Source organism: Pteropus alecto, unplaced genomic scaffold (genome assembly GCF_000325575.1).
Source record: "Pteropus alecto unplaced genomic scaffold, ASM32557v1 scaffold14, whole genome shotgun sequence".
In the NCBI taxonomy this organism is placed as follows: Eukaryota; Metazoa; Chordata; class Mammalia; order Chiroptera; family Pteropodidae; genus Pteropus; species Pteropus alecto.
Window position 1 is genome coordinate 6,266,271 of NW_006436810.1, and position 19,050 is coordinate 6,285,320.

The 19,050-nt window shown below is 43.4% G+C and overlaps 1 protein-coding gene across 2 annotated transcripts in view; it reads left to right on the forward strand.

Moving 5' to 3' along the window:
* Window positions 1–19,050, forward strand: part of NEDD4L (neural precursor cell expressed, developmentally down-regulated 4-like, E3 ubiquitin protein ligase) — a 300,190-nt gene that overhangs the window by 1,325 nt on the left and 279,815 nt on the right. Inside the window, exon 1 of one of the 2 annotated variants that reach the window (XM_015590804.2) lies at window positions 163–181. The exons of the other annotated variant lie outside the window; for it this stretch is intronic. The gene's annotated coding sequence lies outside the window, so the exon portion shown is untranslated. Of the gene's footprint in view, window positions 1–162; window positions 182–19,050 lie in introns of those variants that run through there. 2 annotated transcript variants of the gene reach the window in all.

Consider the following 19,050-nt stretch of genomic DNA (forward strand, 5'->3'; position numbering starts at 1 on the left):
GTTGATGCCTGGAAACTCCAGGATTTCTTTCTTCCTCTCCAGCTTCTTTCCTGAGGGTCCCCTCTTTCTCTGGTGATGGGGGTGGGGTTAATGAAGAGGCTATCATCTCAGACATGCCCATGTTATAGCTTCTCACCAGCTCTCTCCTACTCTGATACTCTGGTGTGTGTATGCGTGCTGTGTAAGTGTATAATGGAATAGGTATCTTGGGATGGGGAGGGTGCTTGGGGGTGTGACTTCCCCCCCTTTAACGGTGCTAGGGAAAGCTTGCTGTGGTATTTTATCAAAGAATGATCACAATGCTAATAATGTGTGATTTACATTTTTGATTATTTCGCCGTGCTGTGCTTGTGTAAAATAATTTATCCTTTTTGTGCAGTTACCTGGAGATGGGTGAAAAGTAGCATTGTTTCATTTGCCCAGGGGCTTCTCCTCTCCCCCGCTCCCCTTTGAGGAGCTTTCTCTTTCTTTCTCTACTTCTCCTTTTAATTAGCAGCAGTAGAGGGCAGGCAGTGAGCTTTTAGAAAGGTACGGGATGCAGACATTCCTAAACAAAGGGCTTTTGAGGTATTGTGGAGGATGAAGACAGCCACGTTTCTTCTTAGGTCTTTTTTTAAAAAAATTACATGATTTTTTTGAACAGCTCCCTAAAAATGTATAATTTTATGAATGTTTTGGGAAGTGCAGCTGGATAAATGAATCACATGCTTGCCACTGTTTTTCGGGCTTTGTTTACATTTACAGCTAGTGTCAGAATCTACCTAGAGTGCATCTTGCTATTTTTAACTGTTGTCTTGTGTGAAAGTGAAGGATGGAATAGAAAGAGAGTCTGTGTGTGTGTGTGTGTGTGGGGGGGGGGCTGCGTTCACTCCTGCATGTTACTAGAGGGGTATTTGGGGCTGTTCAGGGAATAACAATAGGCGATGAAGACATTTTATTGATTGAGTGATGGCCATGTTGCTGGTCCTATTTAGTTCCGCACACATTATATTACAAAAGATAAGTCACATCTGTCTTTTTCAGCTTCTCCTACCAGTGAAAAAATAAGGCAGGGTTTTTGTTGTTGTTGTTGATGATGATTTCACATTTCTGTGGGGTTTGCGGGGTTATGGGAGGTTTCATCCTGCCAGGTTGCCCTTCGGAAAATCAGGAAATGCTTTCTCGTAGAATATTAACAATAAATTGGTGAGTTTGCATAGCTTGTTTTGTCTCCTTGAATTAGCCTGTCTAGGAAAAAATCGGAAGATTTTAACAGGCTCTTCAAGTAGAATGCCTGATGAAACCAACGCCAGGGTTGTTTTTCCGAGGCTGTTACATATGGGTGCACTTCAGTTCACACACTTGGTGTGCTGCAGAGCAAGACATGCGGAGATATTTTGATTGCTATATAGAAATCACCTTACAAACCTTTTAGCAAAATAGGCATCCATACCTAGCAAATTTTGTATTTTCCTTGGAGGCTGATGAAAAGCGTTGTATGTTTGGAGTGCACTTAGTTATATCCCATCGAAAGACTCCAGCTCTAAGTACTGCTGATGATGTGAAGCATTGCATTAACCTAGAAAACAGCGGGATGCCAAGACAGAGGGCATTGTTCCTCGGTCTGTCTAGCTCTAGAATGAAAGGGATTAAATGTGGGCATTGCTCGTCGAGTGTGTGTGCTCTTTATTTTTTGTTACTCCTTTCTGGCTGAGTTTCCTCTGGTGCGTTATAGTTCGTATTCACCCTGGTTTAAATCAGGTCAGTTTAGGTAACAAAATTTGAAATCACCATCAGATGAAGGACTTTTAGTGTTGGAGGGATTAGCAAATTAACAAAACTTCTGATTCAGGGCCCAGGATCAAATTCGGGTTGGATTCAGAACAGTTTGAACTAGGTTCTGCATCTGGCTTGCTTCCTTGGCAGTTTTTTTGTTTGAATTTTTGTTTTTATTTGCTTTTTGGCAACGGGTAGCACGTTTTGGCACAGTTTACTCATGCATGTTATTGTCAACCTTCTGAAATTTTTTACTATAACACCTGAGAAAGGTATCCTTTACCGAGGAGGTTTTCTAGTAGGTAAAAGTTTGAACGACAGCTTTCTTATTAGATGTAGCATTTAAATTTTTTTTTTGGTGCTTAAAGTGAGGCAAGTGGCATAGAAATGAAGGCCAGGCCGACCTGGATAGTACTTTCACACCGTTCCTCCTAATTTTATACAAATAAGGATAGTTGGCTAATGTTTCATATGTTTTCTCTGCGCCTAGCACTGCGTTAAGCTTTTATGCACTTGCTATCTTATTTAATCTCCATAAGAATCCTATAAGGTGTGCTATGATTTACAATTGAGGCATGGAAGCTCAGAGAGGTTAAGTGACATGCATAAGGACACACAGTAAGTAATGGAGTTTGGATTTGAATCTGATTCTGGTGATTCCACAGCCCTAGTTTTAATCACATTCCTTCTCTACCGAGTATCTTGAAAGGTCCTCACAGCTACATGATTTAGAATATAACATAAGGTGGAGATTAAAGGTCAAGTCTTGTAAATTGATGGCTTCTAGGCCGGAATTACTCTGGAGTCCTGCTTCGTATGGTATTTACAGTGTTTTAAAGCTTTGGGTTTTTCATGGAAAATGGTAGAAATCTGACTTTGCTGGGGTTTCATTCCTATTTGGCGGTAATTAGTGGTTCTAAAGTTTGGACCATGAGATGTGGCAGCTGTGTGCCACAGCAGTGCCACCGACTGCACTGCTCCCTGTTGCCTTAGGGGTCTCTCTGCTTGTTTGCATATAAGAAACACATCATAACAAACATTTAAAGTTAACTCGTGGCATAGATATAGTTTCGTTAAGAGGCTGTCAGTTTTAAGGTGCACCATTATTTTGCATACCACTATGAAAAACAAGAAAAAGTTGCCGTGATATATCTTTGATTTTATGAAGCATCTTTATTCCAGAGATGTTAAAATATGAAAACAAGGGTGTTTTCTTGTTCATGAATTCCTCTAATTAGAAACCTGGGCTAACCCTGGGCCTTCAGTTTCAATACCCCCCATCAGTCAGCACTTTTCAGGCAACCACAAGTCAGGTTTCTGCTTTGCTTTCTCTGAGGAAAGGGCTAGAATGAGGGCAATGCTCTTACATAGGCATCAGCAGAGATGGAACAGAGAGCCTAGAAGAGTTGTTAATTTATAAAAAGTGGTCCACGTGTGCGTTTTCAAGAGATGACTTGAGAAACCCTGCACGCCATCGTTGCAACTGTGCAAAATGGTCGCAAGATTGCTCTCAGAAATTACAGCTTAGGCACTGTTTGGATCTAAAGGTGCATGCTGAAAGGCAGTTTTCTAGGGGAAGATAAGACTTGCCCGTTCTTTCCAATTCCAAATGCCCGAGTCAGGTCTTGCACTGCTGGCTTTGTGCCCTGTACCCTGCACCTGGGTGACCCCAGTTACAGCCCAAGCCAGGATCGCTAATATTTGAGGAACAAAGCCCAAAAGGGCCATGGTTTTATTGTGACACTTAAAAGCAGTTTTTAAGATCGGCAAAGATGGTGTATTGTTTTAAATTTTACTCTTTAAATTTTAATTTTCTTTAAGGATTCTATGGAATTTGTAGAAATTGACATTTTAATTTATATTCTGTATTTAGTTTTAGTGTCGGAATGTTTACTTACTGAAAAGTAGTTTTCTTAAGGAATGAAAATAATTTTGTTCCAAGGGGTGAGGAGAGTGGCAAATGGGAATCCCCAGATTGCAGTTTCTTGACCACGAAGAACACAATTTAAAGAGAAGTGATTGAATGGTCAGTTTTAAGATGCACCTCTTCGGTGCAGTGAGTACCCACATCACCTGAAAACTTCTTGTAAAGTTATTTTGGGATTTTGGAAGCATCAATGTGTTTGATAGAGATTCAGGAGAAATGCGAATAATCTCAAGGAAGAAATCCCTGATGTTAAGAATGGTTTTACATTGTGACGTCATCACAGCAACCCTTTGGCGTTGCTGCTAAATTGCTTTTGCACTCACTATGAGGGAAAGAAACTTTGTGCTCATTGCTAATAACCTTTCTGTATTGCGCAGGTCTTTAAATAATGTCATAGAAACATGGCAGTAAGTGACCGTTGGAAGAAACAAATTTTTCTTTGATAGATTGAGATCACATTGAAATTTTTATTTTGAGTTAAAAGATCTGTTTAAACAGATTTTATTGTTGCCTTTGAATTTTGGGCCCTAGATGAGAAGCAACAGTAAAAAGAGATCCTGTTAAGAGTTTTCAAGCTTTTTGATGCTGTAGGTCTCTGGATACTTGTTTTCGTCTTATTGATATATTTGTTAGTTGATAATAAAGCAAACTACTTATTGATCTTTTGGCAATCCATGTTAAAGAGGATTAAAATAACATACAAGTAACATAATGATGTTAAGTATTAGGGCAGTAGGATTTATGAAAGGTGTGAAAAGCGACAACATGTTACTTTCTGTATTTATAATTGTTTCTTTTCCAGGTCACGACATAAGCAAATATATTTCATTTTCTGACTATAGGTGGCAATGTTTGTATTGCTTAATGATGTCAGCTTGTGAGTTGCTTGCTGGTGGAATACCGAAACGGGGGCATAATTTAGAGATGAGGATAAAGAGACTAGATTTGGAAAACAGTATTTTCCTACAAACTAAAAAAATAATTTATTTAATAAAAACACCTAAAGTAATATTTCTCACTGTGGGCAGTTATTAGGAATCATCTGTTTTCCAAGTTTTTCAAGGTTCCCCTTATTGAAGGCTTATTAAAATTTGGGAGAGGCATAGGCATTTGGATTTGGGAACAAAGCCCCCACAACATACAAACATATAGAAAAAGTCCTTTGAGAACCACAGTTATGTCCTTTTTTCTTGGGCATGTAGGGACTTCTAAATAATACTAGTTCCACTGTACATACCGTTCTGGAATTGCTGTCATTGGCTTTGAGAAGGAAGTAATAATTACCACCTGGGTATTTGATTGCTGGAGCTATTCTTCATTCGTGAGACAAGACCATGGCTCAAGTTCTAGCAGAGAGAAAAAGCAGCGATGTAAAGATCTGGGACCTTACTTCATGGATGTGTAGGATCTCTATAAAATATTTTACGTACTGTCTCTGTATAATGTTTTGTTCCAAATCCAGAGGCCTGAATGCTGACTATTACTGTAATGCCTTTAGGTTACAGCAGACATATTACGTAAGTGTCTGGAGTAACCAACTTAAATTGACACTTTAGTCGACTTTTGTCTCTGACTCAAGAGTCCTGTATTGATTTAGAACTTGCCAAGTTTAGTGGTGAGGCTATCAGATTCCCTCGCTGTCATCAAATTCAGTGTTTGGTGACTTTCTGGCAGGCAAGCATCCACTGAGAGATTTTGTATTTTTATACCTTCTGTTCACCAAAGAAAAAGGGCCATTCAAAAGTGGGGTTCCTTTTAGTGTAAAATGCTGTAATGTGAAATCCTCCCGGTGAAGATGGGACTTGGAAGGGCTTGTAGGGACGGTGGCTCCTTGAAGAGGATGAACAAGCCCAGGAATGGTCCCATTGCTGCTTAGGGTGGCATCACATCCCCTGTGACTTCCCAGGCACCTAAAGTGAAATTTTGATGAATAGCTTGAGTGGTTCAGGCATGTCCACCTCTGGTCTGCCAGGCAGAGACCGGACTGTCTGCTCCATCTCCCTCTGTGTGTGATTGGGCACCACCTCCAAGACGAGGGAGGGGGCCTGGAGGGGCAGCGACATGGGGACCACGTCATGCCTCTGACTCTTGGTCTTGTCTTGAACAGTTTTTACATTTTAATTTCTCATTTTCAGCCTCATTCACGGCCTGACTCTTCTTGGTCGCCTCAGATGCGGTTCTGGACCCTGTTCTGTGGTGTGTCTTCTAGAGCAGCTTGTGAAGCTGGACTTCCACTGAGGGTAGTGTCGAGGTCCTCGTAGTGGACAGAAAAACCACGGTTGGGCAAGATGGCCAGCACATTCATATCTGGCGGGAGGGCGCATGGGCCCAGCTGAGCGTCTGTTTTATTGTTTTAAAATGCAAAGTGAAACAGTTGTTTTTAGCGATCTATATGATTTGTTTTCTCTGTACATTTTGGCAACTCTGTTAGATGTCACCAACATGAGGACTCTAGAGAAGGCAGGCCTGGGTCCCAGTGACGTAGAAGGTGAGAATTCTTTCTACTACTAATTTTTTCTATTGTTTAACTCAAGGTGTTTGTGTTGAATAGGTGAGTTTTCTTTCCACGTGTAAGTTTTGTTTTGTTTTTAAGCTGGAAGTAACTTTGGCCTGTTCCTCAGAAAATGAAAGCAAGCCTTAGCTATTCAGATAATTACTTTGCTTCGTAAACACTCAATATTAACTATTAATGAAAAAAAAAAAGCGTGTGTGTGTATACCGCTGACTTAAAAGCTCCCCACCCTTATGATTCTCCCAACTACCTCTAGAATATGAAGAATGGGGGTCTGTTGAAAATCTTGATGCTTTCTTTTCTAAGTCTCCATCTTTTCTCTCAATAAGTGCTCTCTCTTTGGGTGTCATCATAGTGCTAATTTTAGCAGTTTGATTTGGAAAGGGGAAGACTGTAAGTTTTAAAGAAAAAGCAAAACAGAATCAGTTTGTTTCTTTTCATCTTTTCTTCTTGTTCCTTTTGTGCTTCCTGTATTGTATGTGATAATTGGGTGCAACCATAAAACCATCAATAAATAGGTTTTTAAACTTTGAACTGGCTATATTTCTTCTCTGCTTGTTAACGCCAGAGGATAAATGAACGTGGCTCTTGAATTTAGATGAATCTAGAGGGAGCCAAACTCTGTGTGTTGATTTTGAGTTCTCCAGTGCATTAATTGAGAAATTGGTGTGTGCCATGCTGCCTGCATTTGGAACAGCAGTGAATGTTATTAGTGAAAGAGAACACTTTAAGCTGGGGGTGAGACCTTTTCCTCCTTTCCTTTGAGGAGCGAGGCAGTGAAGATTATTGTGCAGCCATGGGGGTGGGGGGTGGGGTGGGAGATAGCGAAGAATATTTAATAACATGGAGATGTCAGTAATACAATATTCAGTGGGAAAAGTAGGTTACAAAACAGTGGGTACACTGTTTCTATGAAACAGTAGGATCCTTTTGTGGTTGAAAGTGTTTATGCATAGAAAATATGACCAAGACTCAAGCCCAGGGTGTCGATGGTAATTCTCTTTGAGTAAACAGATTACAGGTAATTTCCATTATCTTCATTGCTTATTTACATTTTCTGTATTTCTAGAACGAACTTTTATTTTTTTTCTTAAAATAAAAGTAAGTTTAAAAGTGAGGCAGAAAGAAACCTCCCAAATGCATGTACTTCAAGCTTTGGGTAAAAATTAGAGCAGTTGTTCAGTATGTACATTAGTGTTTTGTTCAGTCGAATGCATGTTATCAGGCCCACTTTGTGCTTTGTGTCTGAGGATGTCAAGGTCATGGCATTGCCACTCCTGCCTTTTAGGAGCTCACTATCAAGGTGGGAAGTGGACGGATAGGTAAAGGGTTGAATATTTTTCAGAAAAAGTGACCGGTAAATTAGATTCTTTTTTTTCACTTGCAGCTTTCAAAATCAATGTTTTATTTTCTCCATTAAGGATGCTTAAATTTTGTATTTTCATCCTCCTCTGCACTACAGTTGCATAAAAGTTATTTAAATCTTTAGTAGTGTTCCGAAGTTTTTTGTGTGTGTACTTTGAAAATTGTGGCCTGGGATCAAACTCAAATCTGCTTCTGTTCATTTTTCTTTTCTTGGGTTTTGAGTTAGAGGTCTTGTTATTACCTGATTACAGCATTAAATTGTTTTAGATGTCAAAATGAGAGCCATGCATAGCTACAGTCATCGCTGCAGATATCTGAGTGGCTGGAAGGGCATCTTCATTTCGACTTCAGCCAGTGTTGGTGCTTCCTAGAGTATGTTTCACAGTGGTTCCTTCCTGAACAAAAGGGCGAGCTAGCAAATACCATGTTTCATCTAATCCGAGACTGGTCTTTATCACCCTCTCTGAGCCTTTTAAGATTTCTGAAATAAAGATGCATGTTACATCTGATATGTGCGTTTAGTGTCATGGTGGGCTTTTTGCACTCATACCATACTCCCCTGCTTCCCCCACACACCCAAAGTTACAGCTTATAGGTGATGGGATCTCAGAATTGTGGCACTTGAGTTGGCAATCTCAATTTGTGAATTATGGTTACTATGTTTTTTTTGTTTTGTTTTGTTTTGTTTTTTTCCTACTTTTGGAGGAAAGAGAATGGCTTCCTGTGGTTTTCTCTTAAGATCAAGGAAATCTCATTTCCAGAATCACCCAGGAAATCTCTTATGTCTCATTGGCTGCCAGGCTGCCAGTGGCTTAGATCTGCTCATCCCTCCACCAGCCATTGATTAGGAGGGGGTGGAATTACCTTCATTGATTTTTTGTTTTTTGTTTTTCCTACTTTTGGAGGAAAGAGAATGGCTTCCTGTGGTTTTCTCTTAAGATCAAGGAAATCTCATTTCCAGAATCACCCAGGAAATCTCTTATGTCTCATTGGCTGCCAGGCTGCCAGTGGCTTAGATCTGCTCATCCCTCCACCAGCCATTGATTAGGAGGGGGTGGAATTACCTTCATTGCCTTAATGGTCCACCCCTCCTTGAGCTGGGGTGAAGTCCGTGATGACCCTACAGGCCTCCCGTTGGCTAATTCATCCACGTTCAGACACACACACCCTCAGAAAGTGCCCAGGGCTTCATGAAAGCATGTGTTCCCTTTCCCGAGGGACGCAACCTGAATATTCACCTAAGCATTGCAAGGATCTCTGGGTAATACGCTGTCCTGTCTCTTACACCTGAAGAGTTTTTTTTTTGTTTTTTTTTAATGGTATGGCGACTTATGGCTAAATAGGTTATGCCTCCCCTCAAACATCTGACCTGTAGTGGTGAAGAGGGAACAGGATGCTGCAATAAACCTCCTGTTTGGAGAAAAGGAGGGAAAAGAGAAGACTCTGTGGTAGCTGGCAGAACAGGAACAGCAAGGAACCCCTGCCTCGGTCAGCCAGTCTGGCAGCTTCCAGCTCTGCTGCAGTGTGTTCAGTGCGAGACTCTCCCTTGGTCCTTGTCCTCTGCAGCAGCACCTGGATGGGACGGGCACTGGCAGAATGCCTCCTCTTGGGTCTTGCTTGGGGCTTCAGGGTTGTTTGGAGGTTGAACAGCCATAAGCCGGAGTCAGCTGAGCTGAGTACTTGTGAGTACTGCTCCCATGAAAACTTAAGATCCCGGCTTGTTTGTTTCCAGTCAATTCCATGGGCTGGTAAGGACAGCCACTGATCTTATCTAGATGAAGTCTCTGGTTCTGGGAATTTGTGTCATAGCAACAGGTTCATACCTTGTTCATCCCTATTGCTTTTGCCTCGAGGCAGTTTTAAAACAGCCTCAGATGAAGAGGCACACAGTTTGGATCCAAGAGACAGAGGAGCACCTGAAGCCAGTCTACCTTTGCCCTGCATTTTCAGAATGACTAACTTCCCCAAGCTGAGATTGTAGGACTTAACAGGACCCTCCTCCCCCACCCTCAACCCAGCCTTTGCAATTTTATTTATAGCACTTCTTTTTGTGCAAAATTGGTGATAATTAGGGCTCTTGATTGCAGGTGACCAATTCTGCCTAATTGAAGCAGAAAGGATTTATCGAAGGCATTTTGCATAGCACAGAAGTACCTGTAAAACTGGAGAGCCAGGCCCGGACAGCGGTCAGGGGCCAAAGAATTGCAGCCAGAGAACCCACTGGAATTATCTACCGAGGGCCCCAGCGCTCCCAGACACTGAGTGCCACCTCTGACACCATTCCTCACCCTTCTGATGCTGTGAGGGGTGCTCCCACGGTAGCTGCATCAGCCCTCCTCTTCCCTACCTGTGCTGGGGGCCCTCACAACACCTCTCAGGCACAGCGACTCAATAAATAGAAGGACCCACCAGACCCAGAAGTTGTTATATACACAGCTATGTTTTATGGTTGGGAAAGGATAACAAAGCAAAGCCAGGGAGGGGAAAAGACGCATGGAGGGAAGTCTGAGGCTCGAGCTTCCCAGGGCCTCTCCCAGAGGCGTGACGTCACCCAGGCTGCACTGAATTCCGCTCACAATGCTCGCGACAACGTGGACGAAATGTTGTCTGCCGGGAATCCCGTTAGAGACTCAATGCCCAGGGCTTTTCCAGGGGACCGATCACGGAAGCGCCCTCTGCCTGGCACATACTGAAATTCCCGACTCCCGGAAGGAAAGTTGGAGTCAGCATAAACCGCATGGTTTGCACACAGTCCAGGCACAGTTATCATTTCGGGAAATGTTTTATACCGTGGAAGGAGCTGTTTTTCATTCAGTGTTCAGAAGCCAGCCAGGAGCCACCTTTGCAAGCGAGCCTTTCTAAGGAAAGCAGCTATGCAAATACTTTTCTGCCCACTACCTCTTTGAGCCCCTGGTGGGAAGGCTCAGGCAGGAGCCTCTGATTGGCCAACTGAAATCATGTGCTCACAACCGTTGCTGCTGGGGGCGGGGGTAGGGGGCGGGGCATTTCTTCTGTTTAAACTTTTGGTTTCTGTGGTGGGAGGTGGGCCCAGCCTCCCATCCAAACGCACACTGGAGAATCCCCAAACACAGGAAGTGGTTTCAGAAGCTGAGCAGCCAGCATCTCTCTCCCCAAAGGAAAACCCCTCTGAGCTCAAATCAGGCCCAACATAAATGTGGAATGAATGATTGCAGTCGTCAGAGGTTAGGTGGTGTGCGATGGGAGCATTTACCGTCCTTACACCAGGATGAGGCTAGGACATGTTTTTGCATATTTTGTATTCTTGGACGGGGAGTGGGGGGTGCACCCTGGGGGCTGTAACGGTGCAGATGCTCTCCAAGAATCTGCACTGGAATGGGATACAGCAGTTCAGCTGAGGCCGGAATGAGGCATTGCCAGCTACTCACGATTTGGAGGTAGAATAGTTCAGACAGGAATAGCAAACACAATGGCCCAGAGACAGGACCACGCTTGAGGAGCCGAAGGAAAACCAGTATGGCTGGAGCATGGGGGGCGGGGCATTGAGGGCAGAGAAGGGAACGGAGGGCAGATCTGAAGTCCTTTGACAGCCACCGTGGTGGGTGGGGGTTTTCTCAGTGCAGTGGGAGGCTGTTGGAGGGTTTTGAGCAGAGAAGTAACAGGATGTGATTTGTGACTTGAAGTAACTCTGTGAAGAAAGGATTTTTGGGGGAAGGATAGAATGAAAACAAGGAGACCAGTCAAGAACCTCTGGTTCTAGGTGGTTAGTAGTGGTGGGATTCAAGGCAGGGCACAGCGGAGTGTGGTGAAATAGAATTGCCTGTGGTTTGCTAGAACAGATATGGAGATGTCACCTAGGATTTTGGTGTGAGCAATTAGGAGGAATGTCAATTGCTCAGAGGAACAAGATTAGGGGAAAGTGAGGAAATCAAAAGGTCTGTTAGATTAGGTTGAGAGTAACATGCTACTAAGCATCCAGGAGATGCCGGCAGGCAGGTAGATAGAAGCATCTGGAGCACAGTGGAGCCGCTGGGGCAGGAATGGGACATCGGGGTCCTTAGCATATGGTTAGCACATGAGGCACTGAGACGAGGGGAAATGGTGAGGATTAAAGAGAGGGCAAGAGCAGGACCTGGGCCCACCTGCCTTTGGAGGTACAGGCAAGGAGGTGTGACCGATGAGGCTGGCTGTCCTCTAACCTCTAATCAAGTGTAGTCTCAGGAAAGGTGACAAGGGCGCGGGACAGGTGAGACGTGTACAGTTATGGAGCCCAGGTCATAGGAGGAGAGTAAGTGCGCATGGATTTGGCAAGGTGGGTGCCTTGGGGATCTGGGCAAAAGCCATGTTGAGAGTATGGGCATGGATGCCTCGTGGAGGAGAGGAAAGAAATCTGAGGACAGAGAAGGGACTCGTCAAAGGAATTTTGCTGAGAAAGGGAGTGGAGAAATGTGACTACAGGTAAGCAAGGACGTGGGTCCTCGAGGAAGTTTTTTTCTCAAATTGAGAGATGCCAGAGTGGGTGTGTGTGGGGCAGAGAGGGAGACGGGGCTGAAAGTGGATGAGGTGCTTGTGTGGTGAGGTTGGTTCGAGTGCCTGGTGACCGGCCCTTAGGTGGTTTGAAGTCATCCTTGATCGCGTTGGTGTAAGTAATTCTCCGGTTGTCTCAATCTAAGGAGACAAGACAAAAATGGACTTAACATGTCAACGGTGTCCTCTGCCCAGTGAAGGCCAAGTAACTGTGTGCCTGGTGGTATGAACGTGATCTTCTCTTTTTGGTTAAAAAAGGTGTGTAGATTTGAGTTGACGTCAAAACAGGACTGTGGTGGCATAGCTGTGCTGAACCTCAGGGAACCAGCTTGGTGGCAGCCAGCGCCATAGGATGTAGACTTAGTTTTATACTTCTGTAAGTGAAATAACAATAGAAAAAATTTAAGTCAGCACAGACAGGAGTGTTCAGAGATCTCCCCCCTCGCTTTTAAAACAAGCGTCAGGCTTGGGAAGTACTGCTCTAAGTAGTGGTTGATAACCATAGTTCACCCTCCCGTGTCATCTGACTTCATTTCTCCCTTCGCTCTGTCTTTGAAACTCTTTTATAAAGTCTTTTAAGCAACTTCAGTCTGATAACAGTGAGGCCGGTCTTAAGATATAAAAAAGAGGATTAATAATTGTAGGAAGGGACCGGAGTGCCAGATAATGGCCAGTTTTATGAATAGGATGGGAGCGGGTTGGTTAGTCCCAAATTTCATAACATCTCTGTTGTTCTGGGGAAGAGTAACTTCTCAGTTTACCAGTATTGTTGTGATTTTAACACCTGGGCAACAAGGAAATTGCCCTTCTTTGCCAGGTGGCCTTAATCCTACCTGGAGTCTGCACATTGGCGGTTTCAAGCAGATGCTCCGGTATGGGCAGTGGCAGTTTCTTGTCCTTTTAAGATTCGGGGACCCCAGTGTAAAACCATCAAGGGCGAGTCTGTGCCCTTCTTTTGCTGAATGTATGTCTTTCTTGGGGCTCAGAGAGGCAGGAGGTCTTAGAATTTTAGGGAAGAAAGACAGTTAAGTAAAAATCTTAAGTAGTGGTCTGGCCTAGGAAGAAGAAGGGTAGGTAATCTATTGCACGAACAGTTTAGGATTCAAAAAGATCTGAAAAAGGTTTTTGACCGACCGATCTGAGGAGAGAGTCTTACCGGAGACTTGCTTGAACGGAGCGAACGCTCACAGGGCCGGATGCTGTGCTGGGGGCTGAGATAGCCAGCGGCAGGCAGCTGTTCCTCTGAGGAGGGTCTGACCTTGGAGACAGGCAGATAAACAACTGTTGCTCTTTGTGGCCAGCGAAGTAGTAGAAATAACTATGCAGGTTGGTGCTGTTAAGCCTGGGGTGCGAAGATGGGCGGAAAAGGCGGGGTGTCCAGCTTCAAACAGTGACCTGAGCTTTTAGATAAAAAATAAGCTCACAGCTAGAATTTGAGCTGACATATATGTCTTACAAAAACTCACGTATGTAATCTCAACAGCCCTTTGAAGCGGATACCTTTATCTCCATCTTTCAGGTGGGGAAACTGAGGCACAAAGAGGTTTTTTTTTTAAATAACTTGTACTGGGGTTACAGAGCTAGTACGTGGCAGAGCTCGAACGAGGGAAGGCTGGCTGGTGAGTGGGACGCCCCCGTGGGTGAGTATCTCTGGGGGCCACTTCAGGGTTGGGGGGTGGGCCCAGCGGGGCCTGGATGGCCAGACCGAAAGTCAGAGGAGGAAGTGGCAGTGTGTGAACAGCCTTGTGGGCCTTGTCAAGGAGCCAGAGCTTGTTCCTCTGAAGCACTTTGAGAAACCTGTTTCCATCTGTGCTTTTTTAATGCTCACCACGCAGCATGGGGAGAATGGGTTTGAGGTGGATGAGAAGAGGAGGTCCCACAGCTGGCCCGGCGTAGCTGGTATAAGTTGGTGGTGATGATGGTGGACACGAGCATGGAGGAATACATGCAGGAGGTATTCAGGAGGAAGATGGCACTGGATTTGGTTACTGATTGGCTAGGTGAGGAAAAGGCAGGAGGAGTCTAGAAAACTTGGTTTCTTGTTTCAGAGAACTGCATGGCTAGGAGGAAGGGAAGAAACCTACATTTTTTAAGTACCTAGTGCAGGGCTTGTAAACGGGGGGATATTTTGTTTCTTCTCCTACCCACCCCAACGTTTAGCAATGACTGGAGACAGTTTTGGTTCTCACAACTCGGGAGGTGCTGCTGGCATCCAGTGGGTAGAGACCAGGGAGGCTACCTCCGAGCATCTTACAGTGCCCACGACGGCGCCCAGTACAAAGAAGCATCTGGCCCCGAGTGCTAACTGCGACGAGGTTGAGACACCCTGCTCTAGCACTTAGCAGTTTTACACGGTTCTTTAACCCATCAACCAAGCATGTGACATTGGAAGGCTAATTTTGTGTGTTTTTCAGATGACAAAAGCGAGGCTTAGAGAGGGCAGGTTGCATGGCCAAAACCACATAGCTAGTTGATGTCTCCATATGTCGAAATCCAGACGTACCCTCTGCGCATGCTCAGTTCCTCATTGTGCCGCAAAGGAAGCGGCGTGCTGGACTGCGGGGGGTCTTTTTCTGCAGTGCCGGCTCCAGACTGGAGGAGGCAGGAAGGAGGTGGTTTATTCATACTCAGCTCTGCAGAGAATCGAATTTTCCAGTCCTGAGGGTCTTACTTCCAGCAGGGAGTTCACAGAAATTATCATCATTCAGATGTTGGCTTTCCCCTGCAGTATAGATATGGGGTCATGTACCATCTTTTCTTTTAAAAATACAACTGTTCAATTAAGGTGAGATAAAATGCAAACGTTATTCAAAACCTTGTTTATTCCCTGTGCATGTGAACTATTCACATTACAATAATATTACCTTACAATAAATCTCATTAAAATGGTTTCCGCATGTATACCCTGAAAGTGGTAACAGGAAGTTTTGACAAATAAATCGAAGGGGTGATATCAATTAAAGGAGCCCTTCTAAGTTTAGTCCCATATTGAAGAATAACCATAGAAATGACATTTTATTCACTGTTAATACTAATATTACTCAGTGCTTAACTGTTTTGGCTTAGGTGTTTTCCTTTTTTGCTTCAAGATTTCCCAGTGAAGAAGATCTTATTCTAATATTGCTAGCCCTACGAAGAACAAGTAATCATGTGTTTTCTTTTTCTGCAGTGGGAAGACAGCAGGCAGCATAATACAGTGTGGTACTTTTTTAAGCGTGAATGAAGTAGACCCGCATTGGAGCGAGAAAGAACATCAGTGAGAATTCCACATGTTGCCTTAAATTATTTTTTTATAATGTTTCTTCAAATATTTCCAAATATAGATGGCATAAACATGTTTCTGTGTCACCATATATATCATACAGTGCCATAAATACATTATAACCAACATATGAATTTATTACCGACATAATTCCCAACCTAATCCAATTCAAAGTAACTGTATGATTTTAATGTGACAGGTGATGCTGTTCTGTTAAAACTACATGTATCTTCTGTGCTCAGAAAGTATTGGTTACTAGGGCCAGTTTTCCTTTCCTGACGTGTCATGTGCCCAGGGCTGGTCACTTAGTCTGGTTTCCTTTATTTCCATCGTCCAGATTTCTTTTGTACTGTGTGCTGGAGCATGAAGACATCATTGACGTAAAGTCATGTTAGCTAGAGACAGTGGAACTGTCTCCATTGCCATCTGGATCATGAATCTGAAGGCTAATGCTAAAGTCATGTTAGCTAGAGACAGTGGAACTACCATTGCCATCTGGATCATGAATCTGAAGGCTAATGGGAGCTCCAGAAATCATGGGATCTGTGCAGTTATATAAGGTGGCCACACAGACGATCTAGAATGTGCTTGTATTAATATATTAAGGTCATCATTGCTTGAGGCTTCCTGTGCCGAATGTGGTCCATGTTGTCAAGTCCTGTCCAGCAGAGATGGAATTCCTGTGATGGCTGGTGGAGCCTTTTTGGAAAGCTGACATATTTTGTCTGTTGGCTCTGCCATTACACAGCTGTTATGTATCACAACACGGGCGACTCTCACTGGGCCCTTGTGGAGTAGCTGTATCGAGATCGTCAGAACTCACACATCTCGTGCTTTTGTTGCTATTCGATTCTGCACAGATCTTGTCTTTGCTTTTAAGGACAGTTAGGTACCGAACGTTTCCTTAGTGAGATAACTAACACACCACATTGAGTTTCTCATCTTTCCATTCCTTAGCAAACCTTTTCTATCACTGTCATCATCAGATTGGCCTTGCTGATTTTCCAAGCAGCGAATACTTTTGTTGTATATTTCTCAAGGCAAACAAAAATCAGTTCTTGGTTCTGAAGTCCCTGGCAAGGGGCAGTTCAGTGTTGAGCTGGTGCCTCAGCTACACACTTTCGTGGCGCTAGTTTCCTGCTTAGCTTTGGTATTCTTGCCTTTAAAAAATCCCTTTCTCCTTTTGCTTTCCCTAGTTAGAGATGACAGTAAAATAAGAAACTATTTTAGCAGGTATGCTGGATGTTGCCCATTGTAATGAGCTTTGGCTTTCATGAAGGTTTCTTGGGAGGCCTTGCATTTATTCTTAATGAGGTAACTGTGGGTCAGTGAATTTCTTGGTAATCTTTCCTCTGTCAAAACTGCCTTCTTAGCCAGGTTACCAGTCATATTAACCTTATTACCCTACAATAACATCTCAGTAAAATGGTCTTAACTGTATGTTGAACACTCAATCACCATGATGGGCTTTGAAGCTATTTCTAGAAGTTAAATCTTTTCCCTTGGAAAGCGTACTTGCCCATCACCCAGGGTGTCGGATGTAATGGGATATGGACTTCAGTAGCATCTCCTCCAGTAGAGAAGGTCTCAGAAGGTTTTGAATGATGTCTTACTGTTCAAATAAGTGTTTAGGGTCCCCAGGTGGCTATAAATGGCATGCCAAAGTTCTTAGTGTTATATTAAAAAAATAAAATCAGTCACATTCTTTAATATTCATATCTTGTAAAATTAGCATCAAGAAAGAAACTTAGTAAGTTGTACTTAACAAAAGTAAAAGGGCAAAAATTACTGGTGGATTTTTAGATGGTAGAAAAATACACACATTTTCTTATGTCTTTCTCCATCGTCATTTCAGTTGCTTGTCTATTTCCTGTTATAGCTCATATTTTTTGAAGCCTTTTGTAAATCCTTTTTTGAACTCTCCATTTTCATATAAGTTGGATGGTTCTTTTCACTTTTGACGTTGATTTCTAGGCTCTAGGAAATTAAATAACTGGCTGAGAGAGATTTTTCTCATTGAATGCTGCAGCTTGTTTGGGGATTGGGCTTATTTTTTTGAGGTTTATAAATTTAGACGACCCCCCACCCCCATACACACCCACAGTATAATTCAGAATTTGTCATCTTTAAATGTTTTTTAATATGCTTATCCATTTAAGCATTTTAGGGCTCATTCTTTAAAATGAACTTAAATACATTTTCGTTCTTGCCAAGAAAGAACAGCTGTAGAACAAGTGAGAATTCGTCATAACAAAACTTAGTTCCGCAGAAGCAAATTGACGTGGAGAATTACGTTGCTGGTTTATGGTTTTGATCAAGCAATGTGTAGTCCTAGTTTAAAAATGAGTCTAGATAAAAGTTCAGATTCACAGGTCATACTTGCAAAATTTGAACCCAATTTTGAGAATGTGTATGTGTTTCTAACACCACGGTGACCTCAGGCTTTGAAGAATGAAGATGAATAAAGTTGGTAGAGTATCTCAATACCACTGCTTAGCTCTCTAATACCCTTTTGCTGTTCTTATTTGAGGGGTTGTCCGGGAATGATCGAATGTGACATTTTCTGGTTAAGGGAATGGCTAGGAGTAGGGTGGGGTGCAAGGGCCTGTGGGGGCACACCTAGCTTCCCTGGCACACCTGGCGTACCTGGCTAGGGGTTCTGCAAGGACATACCTGTATTACCTGGCACACTTATAGTTCCCAAGGACTAGGGTCTCTTAGCTCAGAAACGAAAGTTAAGCTGAGAAGGTAGAAGGAGGGGCTTTGTGGGAACTTTGCAACACTTTCAGTGCCTTTGTAGCTGTCCACATATATCGTCCTTTCTAATGTAGAATTACTGTCTCAGTGGAGCTGTCGAGTAGTGGAAGCTGGAGAAAGAAGTGCCTTACAAGGTTACGCAGATCGGAGGTGAGGAAGTGGTCTGGGAAGTGGGTGCTTCTCAGCCAGCCTGGGAATGCAGGGGTCCCAGATGACAGCTGGTGGTGGGTGGCAGCAGAGGAATGCAGGTGGTCTCTGCCAAGGTGGGAAATTGAGCTTGGGGGTGGAGCTTCCTGGAGGCCAAGGGGGACTGCCCTGCTTGGTGACGGGGCTGCGGAATTGTCGAATACAAAGAACAAAACCATCTCTGTCGCGGTTCTCGATCCTGATTTATTTTTAGTCTAAGCGGATAGAAAATTTTACTTGCAAAGTGAGGAAAGAGCGAATATAATTCCGATAAGTGATAAAAGTGAGCAGATTCTCTTAATTATTGTCTTGTGTTAGGCGTTATGCATTGCCTTAGAATTACTCTTGCAAGAGCCTGGTCCTGAACGGTGGGAATATGCCTTTGGTAGGAGACAGAGCAGGAGCGGGGGCCGCTCAGGGTTCTTTTTAATTCTCTTTTTGAAAAGAACGTGTTCTCCTGTGGCTCCTATTACAGACTCTTCTGCAGAATGCTTTGTTAGAAAATACGGCTATTTCCTTATGCCCTTCCTCAGCAAGCATTAACAGTATGAGGAATACAGTTGTCAGGCATTTCTTTGCACACCTTTTCAGGTAGCTGAGCTGCAGCAATGTTTAGAATTATGAAATTGGGGCCATCTCACCAGGAACCAACTTCCAGATGTCGAAATCAGTATTCATTTAGCAACGCGGGAAATTTATTACAAAAAATACCCCAGATTCTAATCATTTTTCTCTTTCGTAAGTTGTTTTTAGGAAGCAGGCTTAGGGATTTCCCTGGAA